General features: G+C 39.8%; 1 protein-coding gene across 3 annotated transcripts in view; it reads left to right on the forward strand.

The window, feature by feature from the left end:
* Nucleotides 1-12,170, forward strand: part of LOC117331558 — a 34,777-nt gene that overhangs the window by 1,229 nt on the left and 21,378 nt on the right. Inside the window, exon 1 of one of the 3 annotated variants that reach the window (XM_033890332.1) lies at nucleotides 9,158-9,552. The exons of 1 other annotated variant lie outside the window; for it this stretch is intronic. The gene's annotated coding sequence lies outside the window, so the exon portion shown is untranslated. Of the gene's footprint in view, nucleotides 1-9,157; nucleotides 9,553-12,170 lie in introns of those variants that run through there. One more of the 3 variants, XM_033890330.1, reaches the window with a different exon arrangement.

Below are 12,170 nucleotides of genomic sequence, written 5' to 3' on the forward strand. Positions count from 1 at the left end.
CAATTGTCAGTATACCTACAACATTTGTCAGTATATCTTACATAGGTCAGTATACATAAAACATTTGTCAGTATACATACAAAAATTGTCAGTATACCTACAACATTTGTCAAAATACTACAACATTTGTCAGTATATCTTACATAGGTCAGTATACTACAACATTTGTCAGTATACCTACAACATTTGTCAGTATACCTACAACATTTGTCAGTATACCCTACAACATTTGTCAGTATACATACAACATTTGTCAGTATACCTACAACATTTGTCAGTATACTACAACATTTGTCAGTATACTACAACATTTGTCAGTATACTACAACATTTTTGCCAGTATACCTACAACATTAATCAGTATACTACAACATTTGTCAGTATACTACAACATTTGTCAGTATACTACAACATTTGTCAGTATACTACACCATTTGTCAGTATACTACACCATTTGTCAGTATACCCACAACATTTGTCAGTATACCCACAACATTTGTCAGTATACCTACAACATTTGTCAGTATACTACAACATTTGTCAGTATACTACAACATTTGTCAGTATACTAAAACATTTGTCAGTATACTACAACATTTGTCAGTATACTACAACGTTTTTCAGTATACCTACAACATTTGTCAGTATACTACAACATTTGTCAGTATACCTACAACATTTGTCAGTATACTACAACATTTGTCAGTATACCTAAAACATTTGTCAGTATACCGCAACATTTGTCAGTATACTACAACATTTGTCAGTATACCTACAACATTTGTCAGTATATCCACAACATTTGTCAGTATACATACAACATTTGTCAGTATACCCACAACATTTGTCAGTATACATACAACATTTGTCAGTATACCTACAACATTTGTCAGTATACTACAACATTTGTCAGTATACTACAACATTTGTCAGTATACTACAACATTTTTGCCAGTATACCTACAACATTAATCAGTATACTACAACATTTGTCAGTATACTACAATATACCTACAACATTTGTCAGTATACTACAACATTTGTCAGTATACTACAACATTTGTCAGTATACTACAACATTTGTCAGTATACTACAACTTTTCGTCAGTATACCTACAACATTTGTCAGTATACTACAACATTTGGCAGTATACCTACAACATTTGTCAGTATACCTACAACATTTGTCAGTATACTACAACATTTGTCAGTATACTACAACATTTGTCAGTATACTAAAACGTTTGTCAGTATACCTACAACATTTGTCAGTATACTACAACATTTTTCAGTATACTACCTTTTTCAGTATACTACAGTATTTGTCAGTATACTACAACATTTGTCATTATACTACAACATTTGTCAGTATACCCACAACATTTGTCAGTATACCCACAACATTTGTCAGTATACCTACAACATTTTTCAGTATACTACAACATTTGTCAGTATACTACAACATTTGTCAGTATACCTACAACATTTGTCAGTATACTACAACATTTGTCAGTATACTACAACATTTGTCAGTATACCTACAACATTTGTCAGTATACCTACAACATTTGTCAGTATACTACAACATTTGTCAGTATACTACAACATTTGTCATTATACCTAAAACATTTGTCAGTATACCGCAACATTTGTCAGTATACTACAACATTTGTCAGTATACTACAACATTTGTCAGTATACTACAACATTTGTCAGTATACCTAAAACATTTGTCAGTATACCTACAACATTTTTCAGTATACTTACAACATTTGTCAGTATACGTATAACATATATCGGTATACATATGTCAGTTTACCCAGTGTACCGAACATGCTTTATCCAACACAGTTCAATATACACAAATTACGACTGATAGTATTATACTTGATATATAGCACACCATGCATTATCTAGTAACGGTAAATACTGTTTGGTCATCATATCTCTGTGCCGATAAATTAATATAAATTTGAACATTTGATCTTTGTTCTTTCTGTTCGTCGTTCTTATGGTCAATCTCAAACAGAGACCAAAACTGTGTGTGAGTTTGATACATAGTGGAGTGTCGAGTAGTGAAATCCGGTCTCTTGTCTAACTATAAACAGAGTTACAGCCCTTTGTTCAGGATGATGTACGGAAATTCGCCGATATCACCATCGTATTATATCTTGGTTTTGTCATCGTACAAACCAAGCAGCAGTACCATATCGTGTATACCCTTTCGTCGTCAACGACTGTGTGTTTCTTTCGATACTTTTTCGTTTTTTAAACGATCTCGTAACTTTCAGGCGCACGGGAGCGTTGTTACTTTGTGCTATCTAACTAAAGTTGTACAGGAAGATTGCTGATAAAGGTATGGGTTGTATTGATATCGTGGACAGATTAAGAGGTTTACTGTGAGTGCTATTCATAGCATGTGTTCTGTATCGCAGTCGGTTTTCTACCAATGTCAGTTTATCAGAAACTATTGACAGACGCAGAGTCTAGCACGGTTATCTTAATGGTCGTCCAAACAGAGCCCCTCTCGGGCGACACTACTGGTGTTCAGTGTCGTCCGTCCAAACAGAGCTTCCTCTCGGGCGACACTACTGGTGTTCAGTGTCGTCCGTCCAAACAGAGCTTCCTCTCGGGCGACACTACTGGTGTTCAGTGTCGTCCGTCCAAACAGAGCTTCCTCTCGGGCGACACTACTGGTGTTCAGCATCGTCCAAACAGAGCTTCCTCTCGGGCGACACTACTGGTGTTCAGTGTCGTCCAAACAGAACTCCTCTCGGGCGACACTACTGGTGTTCAGTGTCGTCCAAACAGAGCTTCCTCTCGGGCGACACAACTGGTGTTCAGCGTCGTCCCAACAGAGCTTCCTCTCGGGCGACACTACTGGTGTTCAGTGTCGTCCAAACTGAGCTTCCTCTCGGGCGACACTACTGGTGTTCAGTGTCGTCCAAACAGAGCTTCCTCTCGGGCGACATTACTGGTGTTCAGTGTCGTCCAAACAGAACTCCTCTCGGGCGACACTACTGGTGTGCAGTGTCGTCCAAACAGAGCTTCCTCTCGGGCGACACTACTGGTGTTCAGTGTCGTCCAAACAGAGCTTCCTCTCGGGCGACACTACTGGTGTTCAGTGTCGTCCAAACAGAGCTTCCTCTCGGGCGACACTACTGGTGTTCAGCGTCGTCCCAACAGAGCTTCCTCTCGGGCGACACTACTGGTGTTCAGCATCGTCCAAACAGAGCTTCCTCTCGGGCGACACTACTGGTGTTCAGTGTCGTCCAAACAGAGCTTCCTCTCGGGCGACACTACTGGTGTTCAGTGTCGTCCAAACAGAGCTTCCTCTTGGGCGACACTACTGGTGTTCAGTGTCGTCCAAACAGAACTCCTCTCGGGCGACACTACTGGTGTTCAGTGTCGTCCAAACAGAGCTTCCTCTCGGGCGACACTACTGGTGTTCAGCATCATCCAAACAGAGCTTCCTCTCGGGCGACACTACTGGTGTTTAGCATCATCCAAACAGAGCTTCCTCTTGGGCGACACTACTGGTGTTCAGCATCGTCCAAACAGAGCTTCCTCTTGGGCGACACTACTGGTGTTCAGTGTTGTCCAAACAGAGCTTCCTCTCGGGCGACACTACTGGTGTTCAGCGTCGTCCCAACAGAGCTTCCTCTTGGGCGACACTACTGGTGTTCAGTGTCGTCACAACAGAACTCCTCTTGGGCGACACTACTGGTGTTCAGCTTCGTCCCAACAGAGCTTCCTCTTGGGCGACACTACTGGTGTTTAGCATCATCCAAACAGAGCTTCCTCTCGGGCGACACTACTGGTGTTTAGCATCATCCAAACAGAGCTTCCTCTTGGGCGACACTACTGGTATTCAGTGTCGTCCAAACAGAGCTTCCTCTCGGGCGACACTACTGGTGTTCAGCATCGTCCAAACAGAGCTCCTCTCGGGCGACACTACTGGTGTTCAGTGTCGTCCAAACAGAGCCCCTCTCGGACGACATTCACCCCTGGTGTTCAGTGTCGTCCCAACAGAGCTTCCTCATGGGCGACACTGTTTGTGTTCAGTGTCGTCACAACAGAGCTCCTCTCGGGCGACACTACTGGTATTCAGTGTCGTCCAAACAGAGCTCCTCTCGGGCGACACTACTGTTGTTCAGTGTCGTCCAAACAGAGCTTCCTCTTGGGTGACACTACTGTTGTTGTTTGGAGGGAGGGGGGGGGGGGAGGGGGGGGGGGGGGGGGGGGGAGGGGGTTGTTTTTGTTTTTGTTTTTTAAAGATGATTCGGTTTCCACGTGTTCCGATTAATGGATTTAATTGGTGATAAGTCGTTTTACCTCTGACAATGAATATTCAATCATGATTCTTTGTGATTGCTCATGGTTTGACTATAACATGGGATTTTTTCAATATTTACAGCCGACATTGAAAATTAATAAATGAACAACATCAGTGGTAAAAACGAAAGTAAAACAACATTTAAAACAACATTTAAAACAACATTTAAAACCTAGATAGATTTTTAAAAACATATCTTACTATATTCCCCCAACCCATCCTCTGGTTCATGTTTTTTGCAGATATTTGCATTTCTCTTTATGATGGATAAATAATCGATCATCGATCGTTTAACTATTGATGATGATTAAATATGAATTTTAAAGTGGTTTCCAACACAACCACATGTTTCATCGTACACCTTGTGTAATGAATCCAGAAATGTCTAATTTGTGAAAGTGAATCTTATTCCAGCCGAAATCCTGAGCAGTTGGTCTGAAAATGTTCATGGTGCTATTTGATTTTTGGAATGAATTGTTTTAAATGACGGAGTTTGTATCCTCTGTGACATCTATCTCTCAAACTGACAAACGATTTGTATGATGTTTTTAAGTAATGAATTTTGTTGTGTAATTACTTTAGTTGAACTTTAGATAAATGTTACTAGCCCGAACTATTGTTGGTTTGACTTGATACAAAGCCAGCGTAAAAGTTTCCCTAGACCAGCAAAACGCCACATCTAATACCAATGTGTTAAATAACACTTGTAACATACGGTTAGTCTGTCATTATTCCACGCTAGATAATGGAACTTGTGCAAGACTACGTAAGGCGAAAAATTTAGTCTGCCATTGAACATGGCAATGTTAGAAGATAATATTGTTGATAATTTAAAGAAATACATACGTGGTCAGAGATACGTATTTTATTGTGTCGGTGATTGTACCCAACATATTTTCTAGTGTCGGTGAATGTACCAAACATATTGTCTAGTGTCGGTGAATGTACCCAACATATTTTCTAGTGTCGGTAAATGTACCCAACATATTGTCTAGTGTCGGTAAATGTACCCAACATATTGTCTAGTGTCGGTGATTGTACCCAACATATTGTCTAGTGTCGGTGATTGTACCCAACATATTGTCTAGTGTCGGTGATTGTACCCAACATATTGTCTAGTGTCGGTGATTGTACCCAACACATTTTCTAGTGTCGGTGATTGTACCTAACATATTGTCTAGTGTCGGTGAATGTACCCAACATATTGTCTAGTGTCGGTGATTGTACCCAACATATTGTCTAGTGTCGGTGATTGTACCTAACATATTGTCTAGTGTCGGTAAATGTACCAAACATATTGTCTAGTGTCGGTGAATGTACCCAACATATTGCCTAGTGTCGGTGATTGTACCTAACATATTGTCTAGTGTCGGTGATTGTACCTAACATATTGTCTAGTGTCGGTAAATGTACCAAACATATTTTCTAGTGGCGGTGAATGTACCCAACATATTTTCTAGTGTCGGTGAAAGTCCAGTGTCAGTGAGTGTCTAGTGTCGTAGAATGTATCTTACATATGTTCTATAGTGCAGGTGAATGTACCTGATATATTTCAGCCGATAAACACTTATTAAAACTACGAAATTATACACAAAATCATACGCAACATCAACCGGACAAATTCACCAGCTAATGACTCCGACAACATTTAGTAGTTTCAATTATCGGAACTTGAGAAGAAGATGGGCTATTTATTCCTAGGTCCTACTGTATCTATAGTATGACTGTTTATCGGGACTTGAGTAGAAGATGGGCTATTTATTCCTAGGTCCTACTGTATCTATAGTATGACTGTTTATCGGGACTTGCTGTCGTACTTTTGTCACTCCCATTTAAAGCAGTATGCCTGTAATATCGCCCATATTTTAATTGAATATAAACATTAAGTACGCGGGGATTGGATTTAATTAAACATCAACAGTAAACAGGATTAAACTCGTTACCGACCGTAATTCCTACACATCTATAGTACTATTTTATCTGTGGTTCCCTCAGGCTCACCTGCTAACCTTTCACACCTGGTGCCAAAACCTCGCCGAGAACAAATTACTTACACACATTTTCCAATTACACACAATTACATCAACTATTCCAGGGTATCTCTCTAGTAAACGGAGTCGGTTTTATTATTACACAATGTTGTTCAAAATCAGGTTACGCACCTCACATCAAAACTAATATCCCGTTAACACGTGCTATTTGAGAATTACGACTATAAAATTGTTGAAAAATTGAAAAACGTCACGAGACTGCCAGTTTGAAGTGTTTAGCGTTGATAGAAGCGTACCACTGATAAATCGCCGATCGGGAATGATAACGGTGAGTCTATTAGGTTCCCCTATCTGACCCGGCTTGGGAACATGTCGAACACCACCGATGGCACAGTTTTACTGCAACTTTGTTAGTTTTGTATTTAAAAAATAAACACACAATTTAGATTTGTTGATAAAATGATATATACAGTCCTAAACAGAACACTAGAAGTAATCAGTTGTATCAAATTGAACATTTCATTTGATACTGAAACATTTCTTTTTTATTTGATTTTTTTTAATAAATTCTTTTTTTAAGAAGCTAACCATTCTTCTTTGCCTGGCCTGTTTAGGAGGGGGACCTACAAGTGCCTGTCTGGCGAATTAGCTCCCCCTCTCGGGAGTTTCCATCAAACGATCCCTTAGTCTCTCAAATGGGCCATATGGCTTCGCACCTTGTCCCTGGAGAAGATTCCTGCATCAATAAAACGCATCCACCATAAATGTCTGCATGTACGCCATAATTGATTTGGAAACATGTCGAGCAGCCCACTTATCTGATCACCTAAGACAAAAAACACGGTTGTTCCCCTTGTGTAATTTATAATCCGGCTTTCGAGATCTTCGAGAGTTTTTCACAAAATCCCGTTAAAAATATTTAAGATTCTAATCTTTCAAATGATTTATGGATGTGTTGATAATATTTCCACAAAATACATCCCGGGCTCTTAAAACATGACTTGCATAAGTTGTGTAGCCTAAATATCTATATAGTTCGTGAAATAAACTCGCAGTTGGGAGATGGTAGCTAGATAATATACTAGAGCACTTGGGCTGGTTTCCATCGCATGCGGTTGTTACGGTTTTAACCGCTCACTTTTGACTGGACTACCTACACATTGATTTATTGTAGAATATTCTGATGAAGTCGTCAACATACTAACAGTTATATATAATAAGGTGGGATATGACTACAGTTAAACGCAAAATGCGCAAATACAATAATGTAAACAAAGTGTATAACGGTCTAAAACTTGGTACCAAAACCCAGTGCCGTTGCCACAATCTGAACTGCCACCATCACGAACCACCCTAACTGACGATGGTCCTTTAGAATGTCACGGTACCTGAAGGGATAAGAACATACCGGCGCACCTGTTGGTATACAATACCCCGTAGTAATCTAGTAGGTCTGTTTATAGCTGTACGTCATAAATAAGACAGTATACATAAAACTTTACACTGAATGACCTTACCTATAGTATAGCGTGTCGTCCGTCAGCTCACACACTAATCCATGATAATCGAGACGGACTCGGACATTAACCAATCAATTATGCGTCTCTGTAGTATTCCATTCGTCCGTCTGTCTGTCTGTCTGTCTGTTATAACTTCCCCTGAGCTGTAACTGGTCTCCGTTTGTGGTGTCTTTATATCCAGATGTTGGCGATGTGGTCCAAGTGTTCCTGTTTTAGATTTTCTTACAACATGAACATCAATTTCCTAATTTTTAGAATTTTCTTTTGATTTTTTTTTTGTCATTTTAACAAATTTGATTGTTATTAAGCAAATGGATTAGTAAGAACAATTAGCTTTGAAGAATTTTTGTAATAAATGTATGATTAATACTGTTCAAAGACGTCAACTTAATCACGAATCAACGGAAACGAAGTGATGGAAACAATTTTGAGAGTAAGGGATTTAAGACAACTCTGTGTGGAAAAGGGTACCGGTATCTGGACGTTTTGTAGAAGCTTTCGTACGCTCAGTGGAACCTATGTCCGGGATAGCCCGAGTTTCCTCTGGCCCTGACACCATGTCTGGTGTAGGCTAGACATGGTGTCAGGGCCAGAGGAAACTCGGGCTATGTCCGGGTCTGCTAGTAGAGAGATATCGCGGAGAATGCCATCATCTCACTAAATGGCCATTGATACGGTGTTTATAGAATTGTACATGCAGTCTGCACATGATTTCTCATGCAAATAAATAAATATAAGTATGTCGGTACGTTGACAGGACTTTGTAAATAGGGCACTGGAGCACGTGACAGTGTTCACGTTTTACCCAGCAGCGCGTGCTGTTTCCTCTTTGTGTACCAGACGTAAAATATTGTGTCGTAGATTGTTAGAATTATCATACTTAGCTTACATATAATCAGTAAGCTTTAACTGTTATTAAACAGCGTGATTCGTGGACGACTACATGTATAGTGAACAATTTGACCACTTATTTAGTGAACAATTTGACCACTTGTTTAGTGAACAATTTGACCACTTGTTTAGTGAACAATTTCCACCGCGTGTTAGGAACAATTTGGATATACAAATGTATATGTTTTCTGACCAATTTGACCATGTGTTAATTGAGCATTTTGAATACTTGTTTTGTGACTAATTTGACCATTTGTTTAGTGAGGAACTACAGATTTAGTGAACAATTTCAAAACTACATACATGTATCGTAGTTAACACTGAATTTGTCACAGATTAGTGTAATGATTCCCTCACGCATCACTTTGATTTGGTCAGCTGTTTAAGCAAGTTATCCGATACAATGACATTTAGGATACTAAAGCTGTACGCACGTGATATACGTCCCCTACCTACAGAGCAGTACACACACGAACACTCACTGAGCAGAAAAGTTACAGACAATTCTACCAACTACAGGAGCCGAGTAAATAGTATAGCAAAAGTTCCAATTTGGGGAGTTATTCCAATGTGAGCTATTCCTATGTAAAGAGAGTCTGATTAATGATATCCGCTGGTGTAGAGGCCTGCTCTCAGTGTACGGAGCTCTGTAGTCCCGACAAAGTGTTGCTCTGTGATAGAACGAATAGAGGATTATAAATGACCAGAAATGAGTCAGAACTCCGATAGTCTGTCGGACCGTGTGGACCAAGGGAAACCTCATGGCGGAATATTATAGTTGGATAATGTTGTGTAGGATAATATACTGGTAAAGGTACGTACAGTTTTACAAGTATATAATGTGTACATGTGTAGTACTACTGTTGTGTATAAACCTCAGGAAGGGGCTATAGACTAGGACAACCTTCACAGTTTTAAAACATCCTCGAATGAGACGTGGAGGAAATTATATGTGTGTGTTAATACAGATATAAAATACATGTCTATAAAATGTATGTTTGTTAATACACATATAAATATATGTCTGTAAAATATGTATACGCATAAACTCAGCTTATAAACTCTGTAGGACTAGTAGAATCACACCAGCGACATGTAATTTTGTGGTGCTACAGGTGTTTTGGACTCGTAATCGATCTCATTAGCCAACTATCGATTATAATTAGAGATCGTTATTATGTCATTATCGATCTTTGACTAATGAGCGGACTTAACACGTGTATAAAGATAATTTGACATCACTTTAATGTGTTTGTTGGGTATAATGTAATTTTAATTACGTATGCTGCACCCTTATACGGACTACCTCCCCTCCCTGTGTACATTTCCAAGTGTACCTACCCCAGAAACTACTACATACTTTGAGACACTCTATCATTATTTATGTTAGCGTAGCTACCAGCCATCCGAATGTTAGAATTCCATGGTCCTTCTCTGATGCCTTTACCAGCCTTAGGTACTAAATCAACTACATGTATACATTTAGAAATGTCTGCTAGCATATGGAACTTCCTCTCCGTCATCGTCGGCCATACATCAGCCAGACTGGCAGTTCTGGAGGGTAGAAAACAACAAAAATAAATGTATTTGTAGGCCAGTTCAAGAAATTCCTGTCTCGTCCATTATTTGCATACATACTCTTGAGTAAATAGCTAAAACGGTTGTATTATCAGAAACTAAGGTCTCACATTTTAGGCTATGCACACATTATACCAATACGTTTACAAACAGCTGTCTGGGATACAGTATAAAACTTATATATAGCCCTTTAATATCGTCTGTAGATACATACATGGTAGTTATTTATGGTGGTAGTAAATTGGATTTTCTCTGTGATATTCTGATATGCTATCAAACTATCTCTTCTGTACTCCTACGCTGAGAAGACGACTTTTTAACGTTTTAAAAGTGAGATGACACTTTCGCCAGAAGGTGTATGTAAATATAGACTAATAAATTCTTTCTGTACTAGAAACACAGGAAGATGTATTTGCACACAGGTATACCTGTTCACTAGTTTCACTAAACTTAATTATTATGTTAATGTCCAGATCTATAGCCCAAAACTAAACTCCAATACTGTATATTCCAACATCGTCCCAGTACTCCGTGTATGCTTTCACTACCTCGCTGTGGCAGGGATGTCAGTGTCAGTTATTATAAGGTTAGGATTATGAATTCGTAATATTGAAAAAAATATTAATCAAGTGGCAAGAACTTCTTGTGCTGGTGTTGCAGTGTTGAAATTTGAACAGGAAATGTCTACTTAAAATATCTTAAAGATGGATGTTTGCTGAAATACGGAACTTGAACAAGGTATTTTTATGTGGGAGTTAGAGGAGTTGAGTACATGTAGACTTACAGAATACTGTCTACCAGTTATTCTAAACCTCATCATAAATCGTGCTCAAATATCACTCTTTATTCCCATTAACAATCGAGGATTTACGCTAGCGAGGGTCTACACTAACTTGGTCTACGCTAGCGAGGGTGTCCACTAACTTGGTCCAAGCTAGCAAGGGTGTCCACTAAATTGGTCTACGCTAACGAGGGTCTACACTAACTAGATCTACGCTAGCGAGGGTGTCCACTAACTTGGTCCAAGCTAGCAAGGGTGTCCACTAAATTGGTCTACACTAACTAGATCTACGCTAGCGAGGGTCTACACTAACTTGCTCTACGCTAGCGAGGGTGTCCACTAACTAGGTCTACGCTAGCGAGGGTCTACACTAACTTGGTCTACGCTAGCGAGGGCCTACACTAAATTTGTTTACGCTAGCGAGGGTCTACACTAACTTGGTCTACACTAGCGAGGGTCTACACTAACTTGGTCTACACTAGCGAGGGTCTACACTAACTAGATCTACACTAGCGAGGGTCTACACTAACTTGGTCTACGCTAGCGGCGGTGTCCACTAACTTGGTCTACGCTAGCGGCGGTGTCCACTAACTTGGTCCAAGCTAGCGAGGGTGTCCACTAACTTGGTCCAAGCTAGCGAGGGTGCCCACGAACTTGGTCCAAACTATAGCGAGAGTCACAAATTGAATAACTTGATCTAAGCTAGCGAGGGTCTAAAATAACTTGGTCTACGGTAGCGAGGGTTTACAATAACTTGGTCCAAGCTAGCGAGGGTGTCCACTAACTTGGTCCAAGCTATAGCGAGAGTCTCAAATTTAGTTACTTGATCAAAGCTAGCGAGGGTCTACAATAACTTGGTCTATGCTAGCGATGGTTGACACTCACCTGTTCTACTCTAGCGATGGTCTATACTAGCGATGTTCTACACTAACTTGGGCTATTAGCGATGGTCTACATTAACTTGGGCTATTAGCGATGGTCTATGCTAACGATGTTCTACACTAACTTGGGCTATTAGCGATGGTCTACATTAACTTGGGCTATTAGCGATGGTCTATGCTAGCGATGGTCTA

The sequence above is a fragment of the Pecten maximus genome, chromosome 7 (assembly GCF_902652985.1).
Source record: "Pecten maximus chromosome 7, xPecMax1.1, whole genome shotgun sequence".
Lineage (NCBI taxonomy): Eukaryota > Metazoa > Mollusca > Bivalvia > Pectinida > Pectinidae > Pecten > Pecten maximus.